Genomic DNA, 26,661 nt, shown 5'->3' on the forward strand with positions numbered 1-26,661 from the left:
TCCGAAAAATTGAAAGCATGCTAAGTGACAGAAAACTCAAAAGGGGAGAAAGTCATGGAGAAGAACATGAAGAAAATTCACTCATTTTCTCATACTTGTACAGCAGCACTAGAGGAGATCAGAAATGAGGGCTGGTATGTGGAGAAAGGCTAAAGAAAGCATTGGAGTCTCAAGGTTCACCGGGAGCTCTGGGTAACTGCAGTATTAATCACCAAAGTGAAAAGAACCAATCCCAGAATTTATGCTGAGTTTTTGCTCTTACCGTCTTGTTCATCTCTCTCAACCTCAAATACCTGATGAAGGAATGCTGGGGAGAACGCTACACCACTTGCATCCACACCAAAGGATCTCAGAAAAATGTGTCTTACATTAAGGACTGCAGGTAGGAGAAGAGACTTCAACCACTCCTTCCTCACAATTTCATCTCAGTACACTGTTCACCCCACCATTTCCACCATGGCCAACTTACTTCCCATCATCTCAATACCAAAACATTTTCATCCATCGCTGAAGTCTGCCACCTCCTTCAAGCTTTCACAAAAATGAGGGATAGTGGTTGTACTGGCTAGTTATACAGCTTGGATTTGCATATCAGGAATAACCAGTTTATTTTCATCCAAACATGTTTGTACAGTATCTGCCACCTTTTAACTCTCTAAAAACTCTCAGCCTGTTAGGCAGCTTTTCACATGCTCTTCCAAAGTCTGGCTTTCTGACTAGCACTATCTGACACAAACACGCTTTGAGTGAAATATGTTGGAGGTGTGTTTGCATAAACTAGATATGACATATGTGCCTGTCAGCAAGATACCATTACTATAAACAGATCATTTGCTCTCCTGCATTGACATAAAACTAGCTACACTGTCCTAAATGCAGAAAATCAGAAATGGCATTCACTTTAAAGAAATTCACCTCAAATATTTTTGCGTTCTCTACTCCTTAGTTGCTCTTTCTTTGCTAAGGTGTCCAAGACAGCCACTGCATGGAGGCTCTGCAGCATGAAACAATCATTTATTGACAAAATCAAAACTTATAATCCTGCTCCTGTGATGCCAACGATTGCAGAATTATCTGGATAGATGGGGACTAGGACAGCTTTCATGCTGGGGATTCCCAGCACTGGCATTGGTTCTGGCCGCCATAAGAATGAGCAAAAATATTCATTTGTAAAGTACAGATGCCATCTAAAAGGCTCAAACGTTATGGTATTATCAGGAGAGGGAGAGATGCAAGGAGATTAGAAATCTTTTCTAAAATATGTCTTTTTCTCTCAAATAATTCTCCCAGAATAATATTACTTTAAAGTCTTCCCATAGCAAATTATTAAAATTCAATTTTATAAAAGCTATAGCTCAGACTATGTCAAAAGCTGAACACTTTTATTTGATTTTCCTTCCTTTTCTCATTCCTGTCTGAACCTCTGTGCTTTGAATAAAATGAAGACAAAATTCTATTCATCTCTAGTTTTGTTTTTGCAAAACTAAACCTAGACTGATACAGTTTTACAATACAAACCTAGCTTCCTATGTTGAACTGTAGCAGTTCCATGCTTCATGTAGAATGGATGTAGTGAAAATCTTCATAGCTCAGGTATTTGCAAGCATCTGGAATGCAATGCGATTGAAATATGCACTGTCTGATCTGACACATCTTTATGTTAGACTTCAAGTAAGACTCTGCATGGTGCAATATGCACAGCATTACTGAAGGAGCAAGACACTGTGTTGCAGCCATTTCACAAAAGGATGCATCGCAATGATAGTCAAATTCCACCCAGAAGGCTGGAACAGGCTACTCTGAGCAAAAAGCTAGTGAAGGTTTCTCTCAGGAGGGGACTTGGGGCCATGGTTTTGAATTAGCAGAGGAAAAGGAGCTGGGAATGTTAGAGGTTGGTACCAAAGACAACTAACAACCTCAGAAAAATCTTTTTGACGAAATCCTCCCAAAATAAGTCAAAGGCTGACTTACGTCTTTTCATTAATTGGCTCAATTTATTTCAAGCATTCTTATAAACTGCCATGAATATTAAATGATAATAAATATTTACCATTAAACTTGTAGAAACTAGTGTAGAATGTAGAAATTAAACAAACAGAAATTAGTTTCAGACTCAGGAATACTAACCACCAACATGCTAATAGACTCTTCTTGACCTACCTTGCACTATTACTAGAAGTTTTTGCATTTTCTCTGAAAACAAAGAGCCCCACTATGCTTATAACCTCCTAAGCCTGACCACCTCTTCATGTATTTCTGTACTAATTATAGACATTTTGAATGTCAAACAAATTATTTGATTAAAAAATAATTGTCACTAGGGAAAGTAAGGGAATGGAAACAAATTGATGATAATGGACATTTTCATTCGTTCCAACCCCAGAAGCAATGAAGAAAGAATTAATATTGGCATGTTCTGGCTCTCTCACTTTGCTTTATATTAACTCATTTCAGCTTCATTAATGGAAGATAAAACTTGAAGCTTTGTTTACACATCACCTAAAACATAACTATTAAGCCCATGTATTCGTCCAAGCAGGATTCAAAAACATATATCATCTACCAAAACATGTAAATGACCATTTGTATGGATCTGTGCATCTATATGCCTAGTTACATATGTAATATGTCTTGGCATAAGTGATTGTATTAGACATGAATCCCAACAAATCTCGATTTGCCATATAAATAAAGACATAGTATACGTGTGTGTGCCTGCATATTCCATAAGGATGGAATATTAAAAAATGTATTCAGCTTCCTGCTGAACCACATGATTTTCAACTCTTTGTGACTATTAACTGCTTTGCAAGGAGAACATACACTCTAATCCTAACACCGAAAATAATTAATGTGTTCTTGTAGCTTAAGTAGCTGAGCATCGTGCTTTTGGGGTGGATGGCATTATTTTTGTCTCTTGATGCTACACACATCTGGTTCAGGCAGTGGTCGTGCAGCCCACACAGTAAAAATCTGGAGATCCCAAATGAGAAAGCTAAGCACATCTGTGTTTTAGAAGCCTCATTTCAGTCATCCAGCTTCCATACTTTTACTAGAATCTTGGTGTGCATGGTTAAGCTCTTTTCAAACCACATTTTTGTGGAAAAGCAAACTGACTGTCTTCCTAAGTTGTTAAATGCTACTACAAAATAAATAAATAAGCAAATAAATAAAGTAATTAATGCCTTCCAGGCCTTAAAATTACTCTCTCGTATTTTATGTCCCATGGCTAATGGTTCATTGGCTTGTGTATCAAGCCAATGACTCTTCACCCATCTGCCTCATAGGAAACTTCTACTCACAGACAAAAACAGAACTCACAGCTCTCCCTGTTTGCAACTGTTGCTTAATCCATTGAATTGAATCACCTTCTAAATTAACATCCACAATTGACTGAAGATTCCTGCCTGCTGCCTGTCTATGACACTGAATCGTGTAAGGAATCCAAAAAACATCTGTATTAGACAACAGAGCAGACGAAACTTTTGTATGCTCAAACTGACAAGAAGATTTGTACTTATGTTTTCTGGCTAAAGTACCTTTTATGAATTTACTTACCATTTTCTCAGAAATGAAGGAAGAGAGAAAACATACAAGGAGTTAAGCTTAGCTGTGTTATAACTTAATTCAGTGTAGTCATTTGGGAACTATCCAACAATATCTCATTCCATGCAGATCGTAATTCCCTCTTCTCTCTTCACATTTTTGAAAGCTATTATCATACACACACACCTCTTCCCAATTGTCACAAATCTCATTCAATATAATGCTTTGATTATATTGCCCTTCTGGCAAATGAGAGCACGGGAGCTGAAGGGAAAAGGCTCTTTTAGACCATGGATCCCAACAATAAATACTGGAGGAAGACATGAGGCTCTCACTCACATGGAAATATGAAATGCCAAGGTCATCCAACTGCTCTAAAGTGGTGCCTTAAATGCCATGTGTGATCTCTTTAGAAAACTAGTATGGAATGGGAGACTATCAACTTCACAGATTTCATGGACAACAGATGCTTTAAATTTGTACTATCTTAATAACATAAGCTTAAAAAAAGTTGAAGAAAGTGTGTAAGACCATCTAGGCATGGATAATGTCATCAGAAGTTAAAACAAAGACATCAAGCAAGGCAGTTTTATTGAGAGCGCAAAAACAGTGAAAAAGTGTAAATAGCAAAGGCAACATGTCTGCTTCTGACCATTGCCCTCTTACTTTTCCCCTCTCCCAGTCTTCAATACTCCATTTGCAGTGAATCAAAGGAAAAATGGAGTGTAATATATCTAGGCAGGAAAATAGAGAAAAGTTACTCAGTACTCAGAGCACAGAATATATGTGAGAGACCTGGACTGTCAGGCCTCCCACTGCTAACCCCAAGAATTGCATTCCAAGTGAAATATGTCAGAAGAACTAAAAAAACCTACAAAAAAGCACTGTATTTATTTTATTTGCAACCTTTTGTTTTCAATCCTTTATCTTCATGTAAGCAAAACAATCTCTATGTTTTTATTAAATCTGTCTACTGTCAAGGGATAAGGTGAAATGGGCAAACTTTTGGATGTGCTGTCCCCTTGGCAGCAGGAAATCAGAATAAAATTGTATGTGCAAGCAGTCCAAGAACTGTGCTCCTGGATGAGTTTAGGCTACACCCCACCAGGCTAGAAAGAGAAATTCTGGGTGCTTGTGCTTCCCAAAAATCTGCTCCGGCATACACAAATAGGCAGTTCTTGCTTAAGAGGGGAAGACATCAAAGATCCAGGTAACCCTGAGGTGTCACAGCTGCTTTGTTAACTCAAATTGTTGTCAGTTGTCTCAGATGGTTTACAGATATGTGGAGCTTAAAGCCCATGCTACACCACCATTAAACTACACTTCTTCTAAAGCCCAGTCTTTTAAGGGACTCTTCCCCCCCCACGCACCTATAAAATCAAAAACTGGACAGGGCATGTTTCACCAAGAAGTGCCCATAGTCAGCTCAGAGTTTTACCATACTATCAAAAACTATGTTAAACACACAACTTACCCTGAAGCCAGCCAAAACCTCATTTTCAGCAAATGCAAACTCTGTAGCAGACTTTCTGGATTCTGCTCCAGGGCCAGGGCTCTGCTTGGGAAGAGATTTTTGTTTTGCCTCTGAAGGCATTGGCAGGAGCTTGGAGAAAGGAAAGTTTGAACTGTGAGTGTTATTTTTGTTGCAAAGACTTTCTCAAAGAGCAAGACTTTACAAATTTTCCACTGAACATTTGTCGAGCATCAGTTCTTCTTGACAGGTAACATTTTATCTCCCTTTATCCCACCCTTCATCCTCAGCTTATTCCAAAAGCACATTCCTGGTTCCAAAAGAAAGGCTTGGGCTTGATCCAGTAAGTGAATAAAGATTTTGGATTGGGACCTTAAAATGGTATTGGAAGCCAACAGCGAGCCAGTAAAGAAAGCAATCCAGATTGTATCAGGACACATTGGCAAATACAGTCTACATGTCTGTAAACTTGCATTACTCTTATCTAGTTATACATTCTTAAATGACTTTTCAGAATTGATATTTTTGGGACTAATTCATTATTTGTAGTTTATTTTGATCCTCCACAGTATCATCTTATCTGGGATCAGTAAAATATTTATCTTTTAAACCAGTCTGGGGAGTGAAACAAGGGAAGTAAGCCCTCCAAATTTCTAACAGTCTATACAGATAGGAAAACTATGTACATTTTGTGATTTTTCTTGGGAGCAAGCTTTTGTGCTTTAACATATTAACTGGGAGTTTGGGGGGGAATCTGATTGTGTTGTGAAGTTTATATGATTCCTGAATACAGACAACAGAAAGCTTGATTGTTTGGTCTGGTGTTTCCATTTAATTCTGTTTCAGGGAAGAAAATCCACTTAGGGCTTCTTGCTGGTGGGCACACAGTCAGTATTTCACAAAACAGCATCACTAGCAAAATGTCAGTCTATATAAGGAGCTGGATCTTCTCTGATGCAAGCAACTTTGCACTTTCACTTGGAAACAGATGCAAAGAAATAACATAATACATGCCTTAATATCTCCCTAATACTTTAGTTTAATTTCTGTATGTTCAGTTTAACTTCTGCATGGGTCATTCAGTTAATAAAGCTAAGAAACAAGGCTGACAAGAAAATTTTTAATCTTATTAGAGCAGAAGAAACCCTGTCCTATTGGCACCATCTTCCTGCACAGCTACTCATACTTTAGGTAATGCTTTTCTGGTTTTTTATGCCTCCTACTCATCAGAGACACTATTCATTGCAAATACAGCCCTGGATATGTCTTGTTGCTTGTAAAGAACTCACTCAAAATATCAAAATCTAGTTTCAATATTAATGAAATGTTATTCATTTCAGCATTTGTCTTTGATACGTAAAGTCGCACTTGAAGTGCAAACTCCTCACTGGTCAAACCTCAGCAGAGTTAAGATCCACCTTGTCCATCAGTCCATTTATATGATGCAGAGAGGTGCTCATTGGTGACATCTTGGCATTTCTAAGTCTCTACTCAAGACCAGCTTTAATCGATAATCTTCTGTTACACGTTTTGAGAACACTTACACACACACACACGCACACAAATGATAATGAAGAATTCTGCTCCTGATAGAGACCACACACAGTGGATAATAACCAACAGCAGAAAGAGTGATGACTCAGCAAAGTAATCAAGTTTCCTCAGATTCAGGGGATCCCATCATATTCATGAAGGAAAAGTGTTTATTTCTTTTGTAAAACTGTTCAGGCACTTAGCTGTCCAGCTTCACACATGTATTGACAAAATTCTCAATGCCTACTTGGGCAGTTCGACCTCTATCAAAATCTCTGAGAATTTCGGCACCCAAAAAAATGTGGAGCTTTGGGTCTTGCTCTTCATGTCCAAATTACTTCTGGAAAAAAAAATCCAAGAACTAGTATTTTAAGAAATAGAGACTTCTCTAATCAACTACCTTGTCAGCTTTTTCTCCACAAGCAAGTATCAAAATCATACCCAGGTATACAGAATATAGAATTTCTCTTGGTGTTTTTCGTGTAAAATGCAAAGGGCATTTGCCTCTGCTTTTCCTAATGCCTACATTGAGTTAAAGCAGAGTTAATTATTGCATTTATATCTTTATTCTTGCTGCTGACAAACCAGCACCCCAGCACTCTGACCCGTCTTGGGTTTTGTCATGAGAGAGACCAAGAAAAAATATTGTTTTTAAATACAGAAGGCCATTATATTTTCCCATAAATTGAACACTAATTTAAGGAACTTTTGAAGCCATAGACATTTTCTCCAGTAGGCAGTTTATGGCATTATAGAAGATTTACATACATGACAAACAATGCAAAGCCATGCAAAGACAGCAAAGACAAACATTTAAAAGGTTATGCTAATAAGAAGTCCTTACAGAATAAGGTGCTTATACTGACAACATGTTTATCTCGCCTAAAGGCTTACACGTTCCTATATAAATAGACTTGATCAGAGCTCCACTTTTAGATCACGTATCTGTGCAGTACGCTGTATAAATGCAATGAAACTTTTATAAAACAATTAAAGCAAAGTTACAAGTAATTATCCTTGTAGGTCATGCATTCAATTGTTTTGGTGAGTATTAATTAAAAAGATGGCTTCCCATGATTTAAAAGAAAGAATTATAAATATCTAAATGCCTGATCCAATTTTCAGCAAAGCTGTCAAAAACCCACAGTGGGAAGAGGACTGAACTCCTAAATGCATAAGGCTACACTTTAACTGGCAGTATGCTACAGTTCACAAGGCCAGTTTCAAAGTACACAAAGCCATTTCTGTTGATTTCAGTAAGCTGTAAGTCTGATAAAGGTGAAGATGTTGTCTACTCTGATTTGGAGTTTTTCTTAAGTGAAAGACGGCTCTTTTATTGGAAATCAAGCCAGTACCACTTCCGGCCGCCTTCCAGTTTGGGGATCCTGCTTGGGGTCACAGAGGCGGCTCCTGCTCCTGCACCAGCCCGTCCTCCCAGTGCTTCCCCCTTCCCATGGCCTCGCTCCTCGTGTGCCCGGGCAGCGGCAAGGCCAGCTCACTCGCAGATACAGCACTCAGCTGTCTGCACAAAGAGCTGCTCTTCGGCCCCTCCAAATGAAAGATGTGAGCCAGACGGACAGGTCGCAGAGGCTATAGCCTGCCCATGGGAGGCCAGTTAGACCAAACTACTGTAAAGTCCTAAGAACTCCTCTGTTTTCTCATATTAGTGCTAAGAAAGTCAAAGTGAAACAATTCCAGCTTATTGTAAAGAAGTATTTCTGTAGATTCAATTTCATTAATCAATTGCCTTTCTTCCAGTACACACCAGTATGGTGTTGCTCTTAGTGGTGGGAGAAGGAAACTGCCCAGAAAGAGCAAAAGTTGGGCCGTAAGTCCTACGCATGGCGTGTCCACTGCAGGCCAAGAGAAGCATGCTTGCCTTGTTCCCCAGGAGGATACTGAGATTAGTGCCTGCATCAGCCTTCTACTGATAAAAACAGAAAACAGGAAGGAGCTATAGCTTTTGAAACAAAGTTGACATGCAAAACTCACAGTAATTAAAGTGTAAAAAAGGTAAAATTTGAGTGTGAGAGTGTGAGAGTGTGTGTGTGTGCGCGCGTGCGCATACAAGCAAAATCCTGAGAATTTTTCTCAGCTGCCGTTATTCAGCTCTTTCGATATCAGGCTTAGTAGCTGAATCCTGGGAGAAAAGTGCATCCCCCATCCCACTGTATGATTCACCTTCATTGCAGAGACGTCTCTTAGCCCTCCCTGCAAAATCAGTTTTGGTACGCACACTGCATCTGTAACTCCTCTCAGGCAGCTCGCGCCTCTAAGTAATGCGGAGTCAGGAGCACCACCATCTGGCACCTGGAAAATAAGAAATAAAATGCGACTTCAACTGAAACAGCAAGTGTGGTGACATAGGAAAACCTAGTGAGGGAAAGTTGCTATAAAAAGGCACAATTTTTTTTTTAAGGTAACTATACCTATTTACCTGGTCTAGATTAAAAAAAACAAAAAAACAAAAAAACCCCCCAGCAACTAGAGTAGCAAATAATGCAGATGGCTGCTATGTAGTCTATTAAGCAATCTGGCGCATCCCTTCAGAAGACTGCAGCATGTGCAGGTGGAGGACTGGGGAGAGGAGCTGTTTTGTGCTTTTGGTCATGGGTTTTTTTTTTTAAACAGATTATTTTTTAATCTGGCAGTGAAGGTTTAGTTGCTATAGTTACATTTCATAAAACACTGCTCGGTATACTGCTGGATTTGGCTTCAGAGGCACCCATGATACAATAATGCTTGTCATAAGGATGTGGCAGCTTGCCTTCTGAGGGCAACTGTTCATCCCTGTGACATGCTGAATAAGGTACCAATGTCAGATAAGCCTGTGTGTAAAGGTGCCCAATGAAAGATCTAGCATACAGCAGTTTTCTCATTCACAGTAACAAGCCCATCTTTTCAAGCTGGATGACTTTTAATTTGGATTAAGAAAAAAAAAGACAAAGATGAGCCAAGGCTAAACCTCTATGCCAGCAAGCACAGCAGTGGTATGATCTGTAAGATGCTGTGATGCTACAAAACAGCTGCTTTCCATAAAATACAGTCTAGGAAGCACTTGAAGGCACAGGAAACAAATTACATATAGTAAGCTTATTTAGCTATATACATCACAGCTGTGTAAAAACTTTCCCTTCCATTTCTGCTCCTTCCCCCCTCCTTTCTCCTCCCTGCCTGTTTTTGAAAAAGATATGTTTCTTTTCCTAACCTGTTTTTACTGTCTTTTCTCTATATTGCTGCCTTTTCTCTTGGTAGAGACATTGTGTGTCCTACAGAGGTTTGTTACAAAGTGGCACAATTTAGACAATATCTGCAGGCTGCAGAGGGAGAGATCATGGCAACTGGTGCTTTGGATAACAAGTTTCTCTCATTTTGCACTATCAAACATGAATAGGATGCCTGGGTAGTACTGAGCTCCTGCCAGCCTCCATCAAATCTTGCTCAATTTTAAAACAAGCACCTTTGTGCTTCCTCCCATCCTTCCTTTCAGAGTCTGAGAAACATCTGCAACCCACTTCATTGTTGTTATGCAAATCCCCTTAGAGCACTGCCATTTCAGATACCTGCATAACAGAAAAACGGTTAAGTTTCTGCTGTGCTGAGGACACTGCCTATCATGTTAACTAATGACACCACTTTACTTCTGGCATTCCCCATCTGCCTGTATCTGCCTGTTGTGGCTTCTATCTCAAAGGTAAACTCAGGGAGGACCATCTTTTTTTCCTGTGTTTGGACAGCTTCTCCAGCCAATAATAAGACACTGCAGCAACACAAATATTTCAGTGGGTGCAGGTCCATCAGATTCAGCCTGTTTGGACAACAAAGGAGAATTACAATTAAACCATTACTTGTTTTAACTGCAAGTATGTAGGCAGTAATACAACAAAAGCAACTAGTTCCAAAGATGTAGAGCTGCTAAAAGAAATCTTATACCTGTAGAAGATGTGTTTTTTGTAACAGTGATGAAATATTGTTTCCTGATTTTTTCTAAATGCAAGTCAAACAGCATAACTAAACTCGGTGTTTCTACCAACTGTAAAAGTGCCATACTTCCATAATCCAGGCTTCATAACCTAGGACTGTCCTACTCAAATGCTCAACTCTACCCCTCAATTCAGACTACTGGTGATTTTATTGAGAATTTGCCTAGGTCCCAGCCATATGACACATTCCTGTGCGACCCTGTACTTCTCACCGCTCTCCCAATTTCTTGGGATGCTAAGGTGAGTCTGGCTGAGGAAGGCAGGCTCCACCTCTGCAAAACAGCGATGGTGTGTCACTACTGGTCCCAGCATTAAGAAGCCAACTTGGGATGTTTTGCTCCCTCATGGGCAGCCAGAGCTCCCAAGAGCAGGCTCCTGCAAGGGGCTAGCTGGGCATGTCCAAGCAGCAGTCCATCTTGCAGCAACAGAAACAAATACTGTTCTCTGGTAAGGCTATAACTGATTGCTCATTTTGCAGCAACAACAAAACCCCTTGAGCAGCCCCTTATGCAACAAATATAGAATCACTGCAACAAATTATGTTTGGAAAAAAAAAAAAAGGAAAAAAAAGCCTACATTTTTAAATGTAAGATAAGGGGAAGAGAAATACTCCTGTGGCACAGCTATAGTGTGTGTGTGCGCATGCACTGTGTACAGGTTTTACTCCTCTGTAGTACCTACATGTAATAAACGGGTTGTTCTAAATTCAAGATGCTGTGACATGGATTTTGATAAAATTCAGCTAGCCCTACTCTAAGTCTTCTGCCTTCATAATGTGCAAAAAATACCCTGTGCCAAGTGTCAAGGGTCTGATCTCATTTACAATAGTCTATGTCAAGAATGGCTTGAGACCAGAGTCAGAAACATAAAACAGGAATTACAGGGTGTCCACAAAGACACTTTAATTGTTGCAGCTAACAACAGTTAAACTTCAAACAGGGATTTTCATATTCTGCTTGAACTTAATGACATAATTTTAGCTCTTGGTCACTTTTTAGTAAGCACTTGAAAAATACACACTAAAAAACAGGCACTGGTTCAAAAAGAAAATGGGACAGCAGAGGTCAAGTGACTGGCTTCAGGTGAGCCAGAACCACCAGACACCGCAGAGCTGGGATTCAGCCCCAGAACAGCCCAGGTCCTTAGGCCAATGTGCTTGCTGCTGCAATCTGCTTCTGCTCAGCTTTGCTCACATCAGCATCCCAATCATTAGAGACATATCTGAATTCTTTGTACTGTCAGTACTTTCTGGTTATGGCCGGAAATCACAGAGGAACAATGTTTCTCAAGAGATTCCTAGGTTTTCTGCTCTTATTCCCAGTTGGAAATAGTCTTCCTTTATTTTTTATTCTTCCATCCTTTTTAAGAAATATTTTGATACTTTTTCTTTCAAAACCAGCTTGGTTCTGGAAACAAGAGGTTTGCAGCAATGACAAATAGCCAGAAAAATATCAGTTAATATCATCTTTCTGACAACTTCAGAAATGTTTGGCTCAGGTGTTTAATGCTAGGCACAGCGGAAAACCACCTGCTTACACACGCACATGGCAAATGTTTCCAGTATAGCTGGCAGTATTTTTCCTGAATGAAATTTGGGAAGTGCTGTCACTAAATGCAGCAGGGCTCAGCAGTGCCATGAAGCTTGCTTCTGTCTGCAGAATATTTAACTATTGTTCATTACCATTTCCAAATGTTGCAAGAGATGGACAGAGAAAGACTGAACATCATCCTAAAATACAACATGTTGTATCTATTTTAATGCCTTAAGCAAAAGATTTCTTCAGTGGGCATGTGGCAGAGAGGGGCAGTTTCTCTCTCCCACATGGAAGTTCTTTTCCACTTCACCTTCCTCCCCAAAGGTTAAATCCTGGCAATACCAACGATTAAAAAGAAAATATGAACATATGGGCTTTTCTAATTGCTGCCCTGCTGTAGGTTATTAAAATAATAATATGCTTTATTTATGTAGCACCTATCTGCAAAAGCATCCCAGACACCTTAAATACAGAGCAGATATATAACTATGCACAATAGCAAAACAGAAATCATTAAACATAATTCAAAATAATAAATAGATCAGTGTGCCTTGAAAGTGGCATTATGATTAAAATAATCCTACAGAACTAACTTTCTAACAAACAGAGTTGTTTTCAAGTGCCTTTTTGAGACCCAGGAGGAAATTTAGTCCAGTGCACCAAAGCCACAAGAACAGAGATACAGACAGTTTTGTCAGCTTTTGCAAACAGCATTAAAGCAGCATATTTTTAAGCTCTCAGAGGAAAAGACTCTGATTGTTATTTACATTACCTTAGTGCCCAGCAGGTAAGAGCAGTCAGGACAAGAACTCCATTAAACTAAACACCGCACAAATTTAACACCTGGCTCGATGCACAGCGCAAGCCCCATCCTGGGATATGAATTGTGCCTGCCACTCACTGCAGGCCTTTCCCTGCGAGCAGTGGCAGCTCATGCTGTCAGATCCAGAGGTCCTTAGTTTCAGTCAGTCAGATAGGGCCATCGCGAAGAGTAAAAAAAAAGTCCGTGCCACAAGTAACTTACAGGCCACATAAAAATGGGAGGGAAAGAAAAGCAGAGAGCAAGAAACAGGAGACTGCTTTCACAAACTCAGTCTGTAAGGCAGTGCCCAAGGCAGAAACATAACCGAGATCTCTCACACCTAAGGTTAAATCCCTGTTCCTTAGACTCAACAAGAGTTGCAAAAGACACTGTTAATATGAGAGCATACCTGTGAATCAAATTGTTATGAGACTACTTGACCCAAAAGGAAAATATGATGAGGTGCATAATTTTACTTACAGCTAATAAAGCGAATTCAGCAGTAGATGAGCAGAATCTCCCTTTCTCCAACTGCATAATTATAATAGTTACTGCATTTTGCACAAGCTGTATCTATCAGGTCAGATATTCAAATAGTTCAGCAAAAGTATGTTGTTACAGTCTGGCCTTGAACATAAGCAAGTGAGCATCCAGTGAATACATGGGCATGGAAAGTGAGGCCCAAATAGTCTTCCTCAGATGGTAGACCCCAAGCCTAGGGATCTGCTCTGAGATTAAATCTTTACTCTTTTGAAATCATCAGCATTTCTTCTCCTGTAATGTCTTATTTTTTTCCCCTCTGTAATATCACCTCCTACACAAGAAACACCCAGTGCTGCTCCTGTACACTGGTTTGTAGATACATCTTGTGCTGTGCAGAAATCCCTTGGAAGGATCCCTTGGTGGTGAGAGAGGCAGCTGCCTCCCTCACTTCCATTTTCAGGCTGATCAGATGTGCACAACACACTGCTATAGGTCCAACTACCTCTTGTAAAAACCTCTTAAAATACAGCTGGGCACATTAAATACATCTATTTACTAAACACAGGCAGGCTTCTGAATAAAATAATCACATGCAAAACAAAATAATCACTCTGTATGGCATATATTGATTATGTGCGTATATAAACACATATATAAACGTACACACATATACACATTGCTGCCCTACATCAAACATCTTAGAGAAAACGAATTCCCTCACATTTCTTCCCCGGCCCCTCTGGCCTTTGTCCTGGCCAGTTCCTGTCAGTTCTGAGCGACCTAGTTTTTGACAACACAAGTAAATAGATCTGTAACATACCTCTCCTGCTGCTGTTGCAAAATGAGTAAGAGGAAATGCTGCTGCCTATTATCGGGAGCGCTGAAGGCCAAATTTCACCAAGAGATCTTTAAAAAGCAAAACTGAACAAAAATTGAAGGGCATTGAGGCTACCAGCAACCCCGGGATCCCTGCACTTAACCAGAGCGGGGTCTGCTGGGAACTCCCCAAGAGGTCTGGGCAGCTCCAGTCTGCTTGGATTATAAACAGTCCAACATATCTAAACTGACAGAATAACCACCCGGCACACGCACTAGTGTCTAGTGACCCACAGTAACAGATGCTACTGAAATCTGGAAATACTAGCAAGGGCTTTTCTGGCCCTCTATGATAAAATGTCATTACTGAGTGACAAGAGGAACCTGTGACTCAACTGAAGCCGGACTGAAATTCTCTCAATCAATGTCCTTCATATAGAAACATCCACGAATCTAGAGATATAGCAAGATACTGCTATTTCACTAGTTTTGTGGCATTCTGATCATTATCCCTGACTGAAATAAGGTTCATAAAAATGGATAAAATGATCAAGATCTATGTATTATACATCTGCTGTCTTTTGATTTTTCAAAACCACAGTTCTTCAGGAATAATGCTAACAATTTTGCTAATAAACTGATCCTTGGGGACAACAGCTCCCTGTTATTTGCAGTGCGATAGCAACTATAATGCATGAGGCAGCCCACAGTCACAGAGAAGTTTGAAAGGACAGATGTGCAATGGAGAAAGAGCTCAAAAAATAGAAATAAATGTCTTTTTCCTCACATTTCACCCACGTACGGTATTGTGTATCTCTCGCTGCACTCAGCTCCTCTTACAGAACATTTGCAGAGGTAGTCAGATCACTTAATCTAAGGCGTAAAATGTGGGTACCTTATGCAGAGATACAGTCTCCCAGGGAATCCTTATTGAGGAATATGCTCTACCAGTACATAATATGGAGCAGCCACATTAGGAGTATGCCTTTGTAATTAGGACCAACTCCTGAGCTTGATTCCTTATATCGGGCCTTGCGAGTATCTTCCCTTCCTCTTTAAATTCAACCCAAATCACAGTGTCATCTAAGAGACAAGGACTGTTCAAAGATAAAGTAATGCCAAGGCATAAACTTTGGCTGCTTTATTAACTCTGTCAACAACGGGTGAAGCCAGGTCAGAAGGACCATTTCCCCATGTCACCTGGAGTGAAGTGGATATGCTATGTGCACAGGATAATCACAGCCACCGTGGTGCTGCCCCAGCAGAGCTGCCCTGAGGGCAGGTTATTGTTCTTCTAACATTATCACCAGCTTGTGGCAGAGGGGAGAGACTCTGGCTCCCATCCTATTTATTTTGGGAACAAAATGTTACAGCAGTGACAACTTTTTCATCAATTCCTCCCAAGATTTGTTTCCACCATTTGAAGATGCTACCATATATCTCTGCCTGATAGTGATGAGACAGAGATTTGTGCAGTGTTTTCTCCAAGTTTAAGTGTGCCATTGTGTATGAGTCATTTGTTTTCCAAAGTCCCATTGTTCATGTTTCAGAAACTATTCAGTCTAAAGGATTGTGTGTCCAGGGTTAACAATATACTGATGTTTACTTCACACTTTTCAACCACCCACATTTACCAGCAAGATTACATGCTGTGGCAGCTGTGCATAGAAGCCTCATTCCCATGAGGCAAATATTATTCTGCTTACTCTCAGACAAACAATACAGAATTGAGGAATTAATTTGACTTGATTTAGTCTGCATGATTTGCAGATTTAAGGTACAGCTTAAAAAGCCCCCAAAGAATAAAACTTATTGTACAGCAGGGGAAAAAAAAAGAATAAAAATTCAAACAGCAAATCAGTAAGTGCAGTTCTCAGCTGGGTTGTGCTCAAATCCCCAGATGCCAAACATTTTCTGGCAGTAAAAACGATATAGCCAAATCCCCAGCTTCAGTTAGTGGGGACACATCTCCTTTTCCAAAGCCATGCATGCATTTCCATAGACAGCATTTTGACCTGGCTGTGCCTCGGCATTCGCTGGGTAGGAGTGCCCCGGGCTGAGGAAGCGAGGGCTCAGTCTTGGGGCAGAGACTCCCTATTCCTACGTCTAGGGGCAGCTGGAAGACAGAAGGCATGAACCTTACGAGGGCCACAAAGTGGTTCCTGTTCCCTGCATGCTGAACACTGCTTTTAGTGTTCATGTGTTTGACCCAGTTCAGAGCAATCATGAATTTAGTGCCAACCCTCCCCCTAAAAAAAGATACCTAAAAACATATTAGACCAAAACCACCATCTACCTTACAACATTTTATACTTCCGTTTCAGTCTCTTTTGTTCCAATGCAACACAGACGTGAAAATAACGTAGCCATCCAGGAAGAAGTTTCTCCCCACAGAGGAGAAGTTCCCAGTCTGAACAGCAACCAAAACATCTCTCACATGTAGCTTTTCGGAATGTGGAGCGAGTTGTAGCCCGGATTCCCTAAGGAATGCAGAGAAGCCACACTGTGAGAGCCTTCATCTTTATGGTCACGGGGCAACACAATGTGCTGAAAAAAGAGACCAAAGAGCCTAGGAGAGAGCCCAGAACAGGGCCTACCACAGTTAATCATTAAAAGCAGCAAAAAGTGGGCTTACTCCTTTCTGCGCATCATTTATTATTATGAATTAAAGACCTACCACTGTTTTTCCCCAGGAAAAAATTTGAGCAAAGGAGAGAGGACTTGCCTGAAACATATTTGGGATTAAGTGGTCTCAGGACTGAGGCCACTGTAAACACTTTGTGCACAGATAGAACAATGACCAGGTCTAGAAAGAAAAAAATAAATAAGAGGTCAAAACAATTTAAAGCTGATCTATGCTTTACTTCTTCTATCATCAAAGCTACAGAGCTCAGCTTGCGATCTGTTCCACTTGTTTTACAACTCATGATCCAGAGAGATGCACAGTGGGTCGTGTGCTTCCACTGGCAACGCATTCTCCTTTAAATTCATCCTTTGATGCATCCAAGCACAGGCCGACACCTGAGGTGCATCGGGCTGCAGAGCATCCCTACTATTGCTCCGGTAGGGAGGAAGGTCCTCACAACCCTCCTGGCCCTGATGCTTTTCTGTATTCCTCCTCATTCTCTGTGAGTCTCATTTCTGTGTGTGCCATATCCCTATGGTAACTTGCAAAACGATATCATAAATAATGCAGAGAATATGCTAGTATGTCTTACTTTCTCTCAGACACTCTGGAAAAAAAGAAAGCAATCATGAATGCCATTTCACCTAGCCAAAATGGCACAAAGTACTCATAACATATCAGTGAATCTAGCCCACTGCATGTGCAGATAATTCTGTAACTGTGCTGCCAGCTAGTTCCTAATCTACCTTCTACAGACGAATGACTCAGTGACCAGCGCTGCTGCTTCAGCTTCCCAAAAGAGAGAAATCCCTCTCTTGAACGGCTTCCAGCACTGCTTAAAAGTTCTAACAGGGCAGAGAGCGTGCAAAAAAATACCATTCCCCAGCTCCAGGAAACACAGAGAAGAACATAAAAATGGTAGAAAACATTCTGCCTCCCATTTCAAAGTTTCAGATTTTAGATTTTATCTTAACTTACTTCATTACATTACCTCATTACATCAATCTCCACCTGTAAAACTACTATTAAAAGATCTCCTCCTCTGGTATGGACAGCAATGAGTAACACTTACAAAGAATGCTTATATTTTATTTTCTCATCACAGCTTGAAAGAAACTATTGTAAAGCATAAAGACATAAAGATCACTGGCAGAGAAGATTCTTGGAATTAGCACAGATACAATATGGGATTCACTTTTTAACCTTCAGCGTCAACTGTAAATACAAGCACATAATCTAGGTGTATATCTCCTATTTTGCAGCTTGGTACTAATAAAAATAGGCTAGAGAGGGGTACAATGATAAAAAATTCCTTTCCAAAGGTAGAAAATGACACAGAAGAGTCATAATGAGTTTTTACACTGCAGAGTCTTTCTTCAGTTACTCAGGAGATAAGGATGACTTGAGGATTTTGTCATTCAATTGCAAATTAAAGCATCACTTCACATACAGCAGGATCAGGCACTGAAATCACTTGTCAGGATTTTGACACTTATAAGAGCTTCAGTGTCTGGAACTCATCGTATCTTTTCCTGATGACTTGTGTGCCTGCATGATGCTGCTCTGTGCATTCAGTCATTAGGGTCTCAGTGGAGCTGTTAGTCCAGCCAGAAATATTTTCAATAAAATGCAATGAGGAGGAGAACGAAAAGAAGGAGCATAGCTCTATGCTGATTTCCTAGCTTGGGATCAATAATTTTGCATTCAACCAAAATGATATAAAGAAATATGATCCCTCATGGCTATCAGCTGTGCATATTAAGGAAATATTTTATATATGCACAGAACTGGAATCTTTGAAGTTAAAAATGCTAAGGAAAGTGTCACTACTCAGGACACACAAAACAATCTGACTGTTGTCAGTTCTTCTCTGGCTTAATACCCTAGAGGCTAGAGCAATTTCCTCAGATCTAAGAATGTTACTTTTAAATCTCTTTTTCCTGATGGGTTATTTCTCCAACATTCAAGCCCAATCATGTGGCTATACACTATTTGGGAGATTGGGATGCATTCCTGCACCTTGCAAGTTGCCTTTGCTACTTTTTTCTACAGAAAGATTTTAAATGGATTGAAAGAGAGACCAGAAACCAAGTTCTTCTCCCATTATTGAATAGGCATCCCAAGTACCCTTTCTGCCCAAGTACCCATTCAATTTACTGTCTGTGTCCTAAAAAAAATACGTAATTTTTTTTTCATGTGATCTGTAATGGCTTCAGCAAGTAAGGGTTGAGAGAATCCCAACCATGAAATGTTCTGTTACTTGGAACTTAGGACACTATGGTAGAAGGCATGACCCAGTCCTCAAGTTCCCTCAGCAACTGGGGAACTCGATGCTTTGTGTCCTATATTGCAAGTGACTCATTTAACCATTAGCTTCTTGGAAGAACTGAAACAATGACATGCCCTTCTTTGATGACTCTGTTTGGTATGAGGGAATATCTGGTAGATCTAGGCCTGGCAGAAAAATTAGGAAGGGAAATTCATAGCTAAGTCATGACCCTCAGTGAGAGTCTTGAGAAACTCAAAAGTGAGTGAAAATAGTGAGGGTCTTTTTGCTTGTTTTCCTGGATGTTTACATCCAACCACCAGGTGGGCAGGTTCCCTTGAAACTTTATGTTTTGAGGTCAGAAATCTAACTCTTAGCATGTATCTTCTACTTTAAAGGCTTTCTTAAATTAAGACCAAAATTACTTTACAGAACTACATTTTAAAAAATCTGTGGAATTTAGCCATGCACGGGAATATAAATAGGAGCATAGAAATTGTTGCCAACTGTATCAGGACTACCTTATACTCTTAAAACAAATACAATAACATCTTTTCAATGTCAACATTAAAATGAAGCTTTTAAGATCAGCTCTGAAGAACCTGACACAAAAAAAAAATGTGTTACACTAAAAATAGTACAGACTGCTTACTACGGATTACTTAGGAAAACAGTAAACAGAACTAAAGCAGAGCTCTGAAGATTTCCACTCCGAATTCCAGAAACACTAGGGGCTGCCAGCTGCAGTCACAAAATGTATGCAACCAACACACACAGGGTTTCAGTTTTAACAATAAAAAGTTGGGTGAATTTCCTACCCATCTGTTCAGGCACTGACAGGTGGTTTGAAGCAAATTCCATGCCTAAACTAGCAAGACACTCCCTCAGCAGCTTAGCAAGTCACGAGACGCAACATCACTCCAAAAAGCATGGAGTGCTCTGTTCTTTTTACCCCTTAAGCTCTATTGATTATCAAGAAGTCCCATGCAAGAGAAGCAATCTTTTTCTCCACCTCCTAGTCCTAAACATCCATGGCTGCTGCAATCCAGCTGTTCTGAGGACTCTGGCTCAGGCAAGGGAAGGTTTACAAGAGGACTAAAGCCGTGAGTCACTTCCATTGGCGTCTTCCCTACATCCTATTACCGTTGTTAATCAGATTACTCCAGAGCATGCAGCAGGAGAGCCACCATTATGTGATGACCACATCTGGGTTTGCCCACATAAGAGGTGCATCAGTATATGCCCTGCTCATCATCTCTGCACCCATGCAAGAGCTACAAGGCATTTACAAAAGTAAGTTCTTACTACTGCTGTCGAGAAAAAAAAGAACACATCATCTGTTCAAAGAAAAAGTTTGATTTTTTAACATGCCAATTGATGTCATCAAAATATTTACTGCTTGGCATTTTATTAGGTTTGACATTTTGCCATAAACTGAAATTTATCTATAAATGGCCCAACTTGATGGTCTAGTCCCTTGGAGAAACTCATTGTATTCTCTTATGCTCAAAAGCCTCTGACTTTTAGTAGACCTCAGGCAGAGAAACAAAGCTCAAAAATGCAATGTACCACTCATACAAGGTCAGATTTTACATCAGCAAAGACTTCTAAAACCACTGTGCCTGAATTTTTGACAGTTGCCATAAATTATGAGGATTCTTGCTTCCAGACCAGACTTTTTTCCCCAAAGCGAGCTAAATTTATCATCATGCATTGAGACTGAGTAAAGGAGAAGGAAGGATCTGCACACTATGGCAAAGAGGACAAAAAAAAAGAGAGAGAGAAAACAGAAGAACATACAAGCGAAGAAAAGTCTTAAAATCAACAAAGCGAGTAAAAAATTAATCAGACAAATTCAGAATTTTTCCAGAAGGAAGGTAGGCCTCTTTTTTCCCCTTTTTCTTATTATGTATGCCTTTTTGAGCCTTTTTCAGAGAAGCAGCCAGTGGTACTTCTAGTAGTGCAATGCTGTGGGGGAAAACAGTTACCTACTTCAGCATATAGTGAATGAGCCACTGAGACACCTAGCCCAGAACTGTGAGAGACTACAACTACAGTCCAGAGTATCATTTTTTACTGTTTATTCTTATACTTCCTTTACTCTTACTGAACCCATTGCATCAAACAGCATTCTACTTGAGACTGATGTTGAGCAGCTGAGGTAAATATATTCACACTTCCACAGGAAAAAATCTTGCCTCCACATGATTGCCAGAGGCCTGCAGAGATGAAAGAATATATGATTCTCTCCATAGATTCTCTTCAAGGATGTAAGAAGGGAGAGAAAAATCAGGGAATCTGCTCATCATTCAAGAGAAAATCAAAGCCGTGAAAGAAAACGGAGACATGATCGAGACAGCTTATTTAGTTCACACCCAAATCTTAGTACCTGATTGCAAACACTGCCAATAGGATTGCTGAACTCTTTCCAACATCTTTTTGCTCTGGTGCTTTTCAGAGGAGTCTTGCCCTGTGTCTGACCAATCAGAAGAAAAAAAAACAAGATAAATTTCATTTTAAAGGCCATTTTAAATCTCAGGGAAATGATCAGAATAATCAAAAATGATCAGACATCAGATATTATTACCTTTCAGGAGGAAATATTTTAGATACAATTCCAAAAGACGGCTTCAGAACATTTGCTGCCCTGTGGATGTGTTGAGATGAAGAGCTACAACAGGAAGTCCTGAATGAATTTCAAATGACAGAAGCTATAAATTGCAAGTACTGCAAAGGAGAGAGTACATATAACTCGTTCAGTTTCACAACAGCATGCCCCTCGGATGCAGCTATAATCATACTATTTCTTAAAAAATATAAAGATGCAATTTTGAGAGCCGGGTCAGATATAAAATCAATACTTTTATTACCAGTTGTGCAAAAAACATATTATGAATCATATTTGCTCCTACTGTTACGTAATACCTATGAAACACTTGAAAGCATGGAAGTTGAACATATGTATTTCTATATGCTGTACGTGAGGGTTCTTTTTCCATTTATATAGATTCATATATTATCATGTCACAAAGACTGTCCAGACTGCTCAATCTGTGTTGGAGTTTGTATGCCATTTAAAAGAATCATTACTCAATATACAAAACTGATATTCTATTACACAATGAAAAGAATCTACTCATAAATGAAAAAGCCATAGCTAGGCAGAGGGCTAACACTGCCCAAGAGTTTCTGAGGAAGACTGTAACTGGGGTTAATCGTGGCTGCTGCTTTGCTTTTGCAGTAGCCCAGGGATAGGGACTGTAGGTTTGCAGAGACAGATGAAGCAGAAAGCAAAAGCAGCAGCTAGAGAAGCAGGCAGATGAGGGGGAGGAAGAGAAGAAAAAGATAGGAGGCACTAAGGTATCTTGCTCCATTTTGTACAGTATGTGAATCAGACTTCATATACGGAATATAATTTATAAGTAAGGTAATATATGACAAAATTTACTTTTTAAAAGTCTTAAGATATTCTATAAAAAATACTCTGATTGCATAATTGCTCATGCAAATTCCAAGAGGGAAGATTTTGATAATTCCTTCCATATCTATTTTCTTGAAAATAAATATGCTTCCACACTTGCAAGAAGCTCTAGTGTTTAGCACCAGTTAGCACACAACATGCTTCACCTGCCACTCCTTAGTACCTAATCCTTAGTCTTCTTTGGTAATAGATTTCTTGATCAGATGACTGACAATATTTTACCTCTCTTTTCTTGTCAATGATTTCACTCGTATTTTACCCCCTTTTGGTATGCAGCATAAATAAACAACATACATCTGAATCTGCAACTTGCATACGAATGACTTCTTAAAGGTCATAAATATGGTATAAAGTTTTGTGGAGACTGAACTGTTTTTACTATTGCTTTAGACAGCTTTGGATTTTAATTTAGTTTACTAATCTAGTACCTCGTATTATCATTATCCTAAAGCCATAAAAGACAGAAGGCCCAAAAACATTAAAAAAGCACCCTTCGGGACACAAATTAATTATGGAAATACCAAAAAAAAAAAAAAAAAAAAAAAAAGGCATAAAAGCTTTCTTCAAGAATCAACTGTATTTGCTAGACTCACTCATGTTTTCTGGAGTATTTATGAGAAAGGAAGACCTGTAAGTCATGCCAATAGCATGCATCTTAACAGGATGGAGGTGTATATGTCCATGATGCCTTGCAACAAGGTATAGCTAAATGGTACAACAGAACCAATATATCCCAGCAAGTGTTTGACACAAATGTTTCAGTCTAGCCACTAGTGAAAAAACAGATTTCCTTCAGCACTTCCCTCCCCATCTTCCCCAGCCCTCCACACAGTGGAATATGGAGCTATTTGAAACGACTTGAACGGGACTAATTGTTTTAATACAGCCAGGCTCTTGGCTGATCAGATTTTCGCTCTTTCTTGGCCACACACAAGCACATAGAGAAACATTTTAGCACACAGGCATTTTTACTGGCCTCAGCAGCAATACAATTGTGGCAGGTGACACACACTTTGCCCCATCCACTTTTCCAGATGTACAACCTTAAATCACTAGATTAAATATCCCTGCTGGTATTTCAGAACATCTATAGATTGGAAGCTTGTATGTCTCTTCAATTATTAGTGAAATTAAATTACTTTGATTCCACATGTCTGGGAATTGTGATTTCGAAGAGCAGTGCAAACAGATTCATCTGAAAATCTTGAGTATTTCCAAGCAAGAGTTAAGATACAGATAGTCACACAGGATTTGAAGCAGTTTTATTTGAGGTTGACTGCTGGCTGTCTGACAGCTGTCTGTGCTGACACCTACTGCCTAAAATAAAACCAGGTCTATGTCTGAAATTTATTGCTATTATGAAATGAATAGCCTGTAGTTGATCACTAATAAAATAGATCCCTTGAAACATGAAGTGCTGTTTGTTGGCAAAAGAGAATGTTTTATTTAGCTTCAAGTAGTGTGTGATCTGTAATGTACAGCTTCACATAATAAAAATAAAATATATCAATGAAAATGTATTAAGCCCTCCCCCTGTTTTGGTACATCTATGATATCTTTGATTATTTTATTTACAACAAAACAGGAGTCACTAAATCATATCACTTATAAAATTATTTGTCAATTTTTACTGGACTATGCTACGAAAGAAATGCGTAATTTCTTAAAATACACAGCAACAGATTATCCATTGCATTTTGACTTTTAGAGTTAGATTCCCTCTTTAATACTGGAATTACTCAAAAGATCAGTGTTTCATATATTGGTATATGTAAATATTTCATTTATTTGTGAAAAATCTCAATGCCAAAATAGTCACTATTCAATTAATTATAGTAGTAATGCTGATCATGTTTAAAACTTAATGTACTCATTTTGATTCCCTCATTTTGATTTCTGCTCCTTTTTTTCCCCTGCAGCCATTCTTCTAATGAGAGAAAACAAACATGGAAACTATTATAAGTAATATTTTTAAAGGAAATACGAGCAAAACAAAGGTTTTCTTCCATTTTGATCAGGACTTTTTCTTTGTTTTACTTAGGCAAAAAATGTCTAACAAACTGGGTATTTTCTTTAATACCATTATCTCAGTTAATAGATATGTTCTGTAGACAATTGCAGCAAAAATGCATGTGCCATCTATGTTTGTTTACAGTATTTATTTGTTCCTCATTGAATGTCTAATCTTTAAACATATTTATGTTTGTGTTCTCATGAAAGCTTTGTAAAGACATAATTTTAGGTACTCGTGTATTTCATTGCAAAATAAACCATTCACTAACAAGATTATAATAAATGAAAATGTCCCCATTTACCTAAACCCAATTAAGGTCATAGCAGTTTATCCCATCATTACACTAATATCTTTTTAATATCATTTTAAATGCAACAAAATCATTATTTTCAGCACAGACAGCTGAAAATCCCACTGCAGTGAACAATCTCCTATAATCCTGACCAAAATCCAAGAACTGTGTTTACTCTGGAAACTGAAGTCACCGAGCCTTAATAACTCAAGGAGTAAGCAACATAACTACTTGCTTTATTTCACAGTTGTTACAGATAAGGTTCTCTTGTCTGATGTATTTAAGGCAAAAGAGTTACTATTTCCTTGTAAGTATATCATGTATTTGCATTTTTCAATGGGGAAACTGAACTTGTGTCAAATAGATAGGGCTCTCTCTGCCTCACATATGGTGGTTTGTACAATATTCTGAGAACTGTGATATTTCTTGTAAGGGAGCTTAAGCACTCAACTCCCTAAGCCTCTTTTAAAATATTCAATTTAAGATCTTCCATAGCATAATTGTCTGGCTTATTCCACTTAATTGGGCTTGCTTCCTTATTAGAATTGGAAAATGAGTAAACAGAGCTCTCAGCATGGATATGCAAAAATGTTTTAGTCTTGCCCTAGAGCAGCATGACAGAACTTCCCTCAAGGTAGGAGCTACTTTCAACCCTCATTAATAGCAGCAGGAGCTAGGACTGTAGGACAGCCCGAGTGTGCACCCTCACATTTTCTCAACTAGAGCCAGTGACAGGGTATGCGAGCAGTAGCCAGACTGCCACTTATTCTTTTATTTATTACGATTTCACAGTATCCTGTAAGAATGCTAATAAAAACACAGATAAAAAATTCAGGCTTCTCTTCAGACAACATTGGAGAGCATCCAAACATGAGAAATTAAAGTCTGTGAGGCCTTTTCCAGAGACACATATAATTACTTCTGAGCTTGGAAGGCTTCCACATCTTAGGAAGGTCTTAACTGTACAAAAGTATCAAGGACTGAGATACTTTTAAAAGTATCCTCAGAAGGATTTCTTTCAAAAGATAAAAATGTTAAGGGTGTTTGTATGATTGAAAGTACATTTAGCCAAAATAAGACAGCTTATTCATGAACTTGGATTATTAACGCTAAGTTAATGAACTTAGCTTAGTTAACACTTATAATCTGTAGGCCAAAAAATCTTGCATCAGAAGATATCCAGAAATAAAACATTTTCAGTAATCCATGTTTCACAAGGACTGTCTCCTATAAGTATGAATGTTTCTAATTAAAGTAAGAGTAGCTGATGCAGAGAACAGTTTGACTTGCTCTTCAAGATCCGTTTCTTCAAAGCCCACCAAAACCTCTCCATAGACCTCACCTGTCCACATACTGGAGCCAACACTGGCAAAAGCAGGGAAGCACTCACTCGGGCTAACGGGGGAGCCACGCTTGCCCCTTCCCATGGGGACAATCCTCTCTTCAACCTAGGATTAAAACAAGAGCCACATTTTGGATATTTGCCAGAACTTTCTACCTCTTCAGCTGTTCTCCTGGGTTAAATACGATGCCACCTGAATGGATGCGCTGGTCCCAGCCAGCACTATTGGGAGTTGTGAAAAAAATACACAGGAAAACAGGGAGTCTAGAGAAGCTTTCTGGAACAGTGAAATCAATAGTTTGAGCAAATACACAGGCAGCCTAGGATTTCAGTAACCAAAGGCCATAACAGATATTTACTAATTAACTCTCCTGAGTCAAACAAAGTTACTATGTTTAACATGTAAGAAAATCAATTTATAGGGCATTTCAATGATTAACAGCATTTTCTTTGTTTTATTATATCATGCAC

At 39.2% G+C, this 26,661-nt stretch overlaps 1 long non-coding RNA gene across 1 annotated transcript; it reads right to left on the minus strand.

Moving 5' to 3' along the window:
* Window positions 1–7,269: 7,269 nt before the first annotated feature.
* On the minus strand, window positions 7,270–26,455 carry LOC112980869 (uncharacterized). Its single transcript, XR_003258533.2, has 4 exons — window positions 26,191–26,455; window positions 21,649–21,747; window positions 21,451–21,537; window positions 7,270–8,860 (listed from the first exon to the last, which is right to left on the minus strand). It is a non-coding gene; the product is annotated as an uncharacterized LOC112980869 (long non-coding RNA).
* Window positions 26,456–26,661: the final 206 nt, after the last annotated feature.

This window comes from Dromaius novaehollandiae, chromosome 2 (assembly GCF_036370855.1).
Source record: "Dromaius novaehollandiae isolate bDroNov1 chromosome 2, bDroNov1.hap1, whole genome shotgun sequence".
NCBI classification, from domain to species: Eukaryota; Metazoa; Chordata; class Aves; order Casuariiformes; family Dromaiidae; genus Dromaius; species Dromaius novaehollandiae.